This window comes from Vombatus ursinus, unplaced genomic scaffold, assembly GCF_900497805.2.
Source record: "Vombatus ursinus unplaced genomic scaffold, bare-nosed wombat genome assembly UNPS02014818.1, whole genome shotgun sequence".
Taxonomy (NCBI): domain Eukaryota; kingdom Metazoa; phylum Chordata; class Mammalia; order Diprotodontia; family Vombatidae; genus Vombatus; species Vombatus ursinus.
The window spans coordinates 70,179,003-70,186,227 of NW_020954596.1; the positions used below are offsets into that span (position 1 = coordinate 70,179,003).

At 32.5% G+C, this 7,225-nt stretch overlaps 1 pseudogene; it reads right to left on the reverse strand.

The window, feature by feature from the left end:
* Positions 1–2,880: 2,880 nt before the first annotated feature.
* LOC114023828 lies at positions 2,881–3,498 on the reverse strand (annotated as a pseudogene).
* Between the last annotated feature and the right edge of the window lie 3,727 nt (positions 3,499–7,225).

Sequence of the window (7,225 nt, forward strand, 5' to 3'; positions counted from 1 at the left end):
TCATTTGAATTTTCCTGACTTGTGCTTTTCCAACAAGGTGTAAGACATTGCTGGTCCTGAGAGGTTGTTTTGACACAATACTTTTACTTTGCCTTGTTGTTTTTTGTTTTTTGTTTTTTTCTTTGTGACTTATGGGATGAAGGTCTGTCTTTGATGGAATGTAGTGGTTAATGTAGGACACAATCAGAGATATTGGAAAAAATATTTTTTATTGAATTAAAAAGTCCTTTTTTTTGAGACATGGATTATCTCATGGGGAATATGTTCCAGCCAAAGCCCACTCTTTGGAACTTTTTGTCTCCCTATAATGTCTATTTTTTATTGCTTGTCAGCATGGCTTTGTAATACACTAAAATCAATATTCCTTAAGGGTTATTTATAGATTTTTTATGCTTTTTAAAAATGTCTATACTAAGTTACTATTAGCATACTTACTATGATTCTATATCCTAATATTTTTCTCTTTATGTTTATCTTTAACTTTTCTGCAAGACTACTAAATTTTCTGCAAGATGTCACTTTTCTATTTTTATTCTTTTTTATTGTTCTTACTTGCTACATTTTTCTTCAATTCTGTAAGTAGTTAGGCAGAGCTTATAGTGTAATTGATTGTGGTTCCATCATTATGTCTGAGGAAGGAATAAAAGAGAATGTGATCTTTATTAAATCTTATGGCTACCATCCAGTGGTAAATGGCAAACTGACTATCAAAGAAAAAGTGCAAGAATGATCTACTTTTTAAATGTGCATTATTAACATTTTCAGCACTTTTTAAAGTCTAGACAACAAGACAAAAAATAAACTACCTTATTTTTAGCATTTGCTAATTTTCAAGCATAAATGCTCACATTTTATATCCCACCACACCTCTGCCATCATTTATCCCTTTTTTCAGTAACTAGTGAGCCTTGACTCTTATCTGGGCCTAAGTTACTCATCTCCTTCCTTTGACTTTTAACCTGGGCTCAAACCTATCAATCTGCCTGCAAAGTGAAATTTGAATTCTGATTTTACTGAAGTGCTAAGAACTTTCACTGAGAAAATACAGAAAATAGAAATGCACATGGAAAATTCTAGTTAACACTTTTTCCTCAATGCTGATTGTTATTTTAAATTATTATTAGTTTATCTTTCTTTTCTTTTTAAATTTTGTTTTCTAAATTATCTCCCTAACTCCTACCTCTCCCTCACCCTCTGAGAAAGCAAGCAAAAACGATACCAATTAATTATACATGTAAAATTATGTGAATATTTCCATGTTAGCCATATCACAAAAAAGAAGAAAGAAAAAAACCAAGAAAGAAAGAAGAAAATTATACTTCTGTTTGTTACTCAGAGATAATCAGTTCCTCTTTGGAGGTGGATAGCATTTTTTCATCATGAGTAATTTGGAATTCTCTTGAATCATTGTATTGATCAGAGTAACAAAATCTTTCACCGTTGATCATCATTAAAACATTGCTATTACTGTGAGTAATGATCTTTCAGTTTTTCTCACTTCATTTTGCTTCAATTCATATAGAACTTGCCATGTTTTATTTTTTGAAACCACAACACTTGTCATTTCTTTTAGCACAATAATACTCCATCACAACAATAAGTCATATGAAGTAGTTCAGCCTTCCCCCAGTTGATAAGCTTCCTCTTAATTTCTAATTTTTTGCCACCACAAAAGATCTACTATAAATATTCTGTGCATATAAGTCCTTTCCCTTTCTCTTTGATCTCTTTGGAGTAATGGTATTGCTAGGTCAAAGAGTATGCACCATTTTATGGACCTTTAGGCAGAGTTCCAAATTGTTTTCCAGAATGGTTGAATCACGTCACATCTTCACTAACAATCTGCTACTGTATCTATTTTTCCTCATCCATTCCAGCATTTATCATTTCTGATATATGCAAGTTGGACCTCAGAGCTTTTTTTTTTTTTAAAAATTAGCCTTTCTCTAATCAATATTGATTTAGATCATTTTATATGACTATAAATAGCTTTGTTTTTTTCTTCTGAAAACTGATTGTTCATATCATTTGACCATTTATTAACTTAGAAATAGTCCTTTTTTATTAATTTGACTCAATTCCCTATGTATTTGAGAAATGGGGAAAGCAAATGATGATATAAGATACCAAGAAATAGTAAAACAAAATAAAAAGAATGAAAAAAATAGAAGAGAATATGAAACATCTCATAAGAAAAACAACTGTTTGGAAACTAGATCAAGAAGACAATACATAAGAATAATCAAACTACCTGAAAGCTACAAAAAAAGAATATTGATACAATATTACAAGAAATAATTAAAGAAAATTGTCCTGAAATTTTAGAACAAGAGGGGAAAGTAGAAATAGAAAAAATCTACCCATCACCACCTGAAAGAGATCCCAGGATGAAAACCTATGGGAATATCATAGCCAAATTTCAAAACCCCCAAGTTAAGGAGAAAATATTATGAGCACCAAGGGAAAAAAACTATTAAAATACTATGGAGCCACAATTAGAATTACACAAGAACTAGCAGCTACTACACTAAAAGACTGCAAGTCTTAGAACACTATATATTAAAGAACAAAAGAACTGAGGTTGTGGCCAAAATGACTTACCCAGCAAAGTTAAGTATAATTCTGAATTTAAAAAAAATGATTATTCAATAAATTAATAGGCTTTCAGGTTTTTTGTTTGTTTGTTTGTTTTGTCACAAAAAGACCAGAACTTAATAAAAAATTTGACATATAAAATCCAGGAGAAATATAAGGTAAACATCAACAACCAATTACAAGGGATTCAATAAGGACAGTGTTTACTTTTTATACATGGAAATAAAAACCATTTTTTTTTTTTAGCGATATCAACTATTTTAAAAAGAGTTCTCTGCAAGACATTTAAAATACCAGTTTGTGAGGATAAACTCCCTTGGAGAGAGAGAATACAGAACTCAGGTAGCCATGGAGCTGAGGAATTTCTTAATTTGGGGCAGGATCTGAGAGTCTACTGTTTTCTGATCAGTCTTGTGCTGCTCTATAATCTCACACTGCTCTTTTTTCTGTGTCAAAAATCTCTCCTTCTTGGTGTCCAGGTTTATGGAGTTTCTTCTTCTTGAAGTATCAGTAAGATGATTTGGAATTTTTACAACCAAAAGGTTAACCCTGGTAGGGGTGGCAATGACAATTTCTGACGATTCCTTCTCAGAGCAACATGGATGATGGTCAGAAGGCCAATCACTAGTAACAAGCCACTGTGCTTCAGGAAAACCATTTGCTTGTCTCTGGGGTGCTAGCTCAAAGACCCCTCACATACAAGCTGGAGGGCTTTTTGCCATGACTTAGCAGCTTTTTAGGCACATCCTCAGTGGGGTGATATCTAAGCATCTTGCAAACCTTTACCACATGGGTTCCTTCATTCTTATCACCACCAACTGACTTTGAGATAGTAGCAGACACCTTCTTTCTTTTTCCTTTCAATCCGGATTTCTTTGGTGTAGCACATTTTTGCTTGTACATGACTCACCCAGAATACATTGTAAACTTCAAGTATCTACCAATCTCTCTGGCCAGAACTGGGTTCTGACTACAATGCTTTTGAAATTTTTTCACCACCTTTTCATCCACCTCTTCCTTACCATTCTCTCTTTTTTTTTTTGTTTTCTGACCTTCTTTTCCTTTGGTTCTTTTAGGGTTTTTTCCCACCATCTTAAGAGAAGGGAAAGCATGAAAAACATATTCTCAAGACTGTAATTAGTGATTGAGTAATTTGAAAGAAAGATTGGGGATGAGTTGAGTATGATGTGGTGATTCTAAAAAGCAAATTTGTGTAGGAAAAGGTAAAAAAAAATCTCATACAGATAATGTACAAAAAGAAGAACTGATATAAAAGAATTAGGTAGGAATGGAGGGTAGGTGGTGCTGGAACCCTACTCTCATCAGACCTGGGTTAACGAGGGAACAGCATATACATCTAGAAGAGTATAAAAATCTTCTAAATTTATAGTAAAATAAGAAGGTGAGGGAATAGGATAAGGGGACAATTAGAAGGGTGTATAGATTAAGATTTAGAAGGGTGGAGGGAGTAGAAAAGGGAAGGATCCCTAGAGGAGTGATAACTTAAGAAAATGTTAAGGGAGGGTTAGGGGAGAAGATTCTCTCCAGAATCTCCAGAATCTATGGTCATTGTCCATTTCTTTTTGTTCATGGTGTTTGCTTATTTCCAGACTTAAAAAAAAAAAACAAAACTGAGCTCTCTTGCTGGATAGTAGTGGGCACTGACCCAAGCTTCTTGCATTGGGAATCCCTTTTAAAAGGGTGTGGAATAGGGATGTAGTGGTTAGAAGTAAACTAGAGGAGAGATATGGTAAAATTAGAGGATGAGAACAAGAATAGTGAGGAAAAATAGGATGGAGGTAAATAGCAAATGTAACTTTGAATGGGAATGAAATGAATTCACTCATAAAATGGAACAGACAGCAGAATGGATTAAAAATTAGAATCTAAAAATATGCTGCTTACAAGAAATACATTTAAAAATAGGAGATATACAGAGAGTTAAAACAAAGGGCTGGAGTACAATGTATTATTCCTCAGACAATTCAAAAGAAAAAAAGGAAGGGTAGCAATCATGATATCAAACAAAGCTATAAAAGATTTAATTAAAAGAGAAAAACAGGGAAACTGCATTATGATAAAAGGAACCATAGATAAATAAGGCAATATCAACACTAAACTTATATACACCAAATACCATAACACCTAAATTTTTAAAAGAAAAGTTAAATGAATTACAGGTCAAAATATATAGTAGTACTGTAATAGTGGGGGGCTTTAATCTTCCCCTCTTAAAACTAGACAAATCTATGTAAAAAAATAAGAAAGAAGTTAAGGAAGTGAATAGAATTTTAGTTAAGCTAGATATGGTAGATATCTGTAGAGAATTGAATGGAAATAGAAAAGAATACACCTTTTTTCTCAGTGGTGCATGGCACCTTTACAAAGATTGATCATGTATTAGGGCACAAAAATTTTACAGCTAAAAGCATAAAAGCAGAAATAGTAAACATGTCCTTTACATACCTCAATGCAATAAAAATTCTATATAATATGGAAACATAGGAGGAAAAACTAATTGGAGAGTAAACAACCTAATCTTGAAAAATGTATGCATTAAGAAACAAATAATAGAAACAGTCAATAATTTCATTTAAAAAATTACAATAATGAAACAACATATCAAAACCTATGGGATACAGAAAAAGCAGTGATCAGAGGAAAATGTATATCTCTAAGTGCTTATATCAATAAAATAGAGAAAGAGCAGACCGATGAACTGAGTATGCAATAAAAAAAACTAGAAAAAGAACTAATTAAAAACCCCAATTTAAGCATTAAATTGGAAATCCTAAAAATTAAAGGTGAAATTAATAAAACTCAATGTAAGAAAACAGTTGAATTAATAAATGCAACTAGGATTTGATATTACAAAATAAAATCAATAAGATAGATAAGCCAATGGTTAATATACTTTAAAGGATGGAAAAGAAAACCAAATTAATAGTATCAAAGATGAAAAGGATGAATATACCACTAAAGAAGATTAAATCAAAGCAATTATAAGGAGTTATCTTGTCCAATTGTATTCCAATAAGTTTAACAATTTAAGTGAATTAGAAGAATATCTACAAAAATACATACTGCCTAGATTAGTACAAGAGGAAATAGAATATCTAAATAGACCTGTTTTGGAAGAAAAAAACAATTGAACAGGCCATAAATGAATTTCCAAAGAAAAGATCACCAGGACCAGATGGATTTACAAGTTAATTCTATCAAACATTGAGACAAATCAATTCCAATATTAAATAAATTATTTGGAAGAATAAGCAAAGAAGGTATCCTAACAAACTCCTTTCATGAAACAAACGTGATAGTGATACCTAAACCAGGAGAAGTAAAAACAGAAAAAGAAAATAATAGAACAATTTCATTAATGAATATGGATGTAAAAATCCTAAATAAAATACTAGCTACAAGATTATAACAATATATTACAAAGATCATGCATTATGACCAAGCAAAGTTCATACCAGGAATGCAGAGATAGTTTAAGATAAGGCAAAATGTTATCATAATTGATTATATAAATAATGAAAGTTTTTTTAAAATGTATGATAATATCAGTAGATGCAGAACAAATTGATAAAGTACAACATTCTTTTCTATTAAAAAAAACACTTGAAAATATAGAGATTAAGGGACTTTTGCTTAAATTGATAAGAAGTATTTACCTCAAACCATCAGCAAACATTATTTATAATAGAGATAAGCTAGAAGTCTTCCCAGTAAGATCAGATGTGAAACAAGGATGCCCACTATCATCAATATTATTCAGTATTGTATTGGAAATCCTGGCAACATCAATAAGAGAAGAAAAAAAATAAAAGGAATCAGAATAGGAAATGGGGTAATAGGTTTGTTTTTTGTTTTTGTTTTTGTTTTTGTTTTTTGCAGATGCTATGATGATATATTTGGAAAATCCTAAAGACTCAACTAAAAAGTTAGTTGAAATAATAATTTCAGCAAAGTAGTAGGGTATAAAGTAAACTCACATCAATCTTAAGCATTCCTATGTATCACCAATAGGATCCTGCAGGAAAAGATACCTGAGATGTCTCATTTAAAATAACTCTAGACTATAAAATACTTGGGAATACACCTATCAAAACAAACCCAGGATCTATATGAATAAAACCATAAAAAAAAAACTGTACACAAATAAAATAAGAGTTAAATAAATGAAGACATACTGACTTCTGCTTCTGGGATCCAAGATGGTGGTATAAGAAGTAAGACACTCTCACCTTCTTTTATTGACCTCTGAAGTCCCAGAAGACATCACTGCAGGAAAAACCCTGGAACAGCTGAAACAACAGAAAGATAGGGTGTGGCAGTCTCATAGATCAGGAAGCTTGGGGGATTAACAGGAAAGGCCCCTCTCACTCTGGGAGAGGGGGAGCAGCACAGAATAGGAGACATTCCAGTAAGTCAGTGGAAAGCCCCACCTCAGCATACCAGGGGGAGATCCTGAACTCCAGGATACTGGTTCATGGCAGCACCAACACCCAGACCCCAGAGTGCCTCAGTACAGGCAGGCAAACATGTAGATACCAGTTCAGAAAACCACCACATGTGACAATGATGTTCTCTAGCAGCCAAATCTTCCAGTGCCTTAGCAAAACTC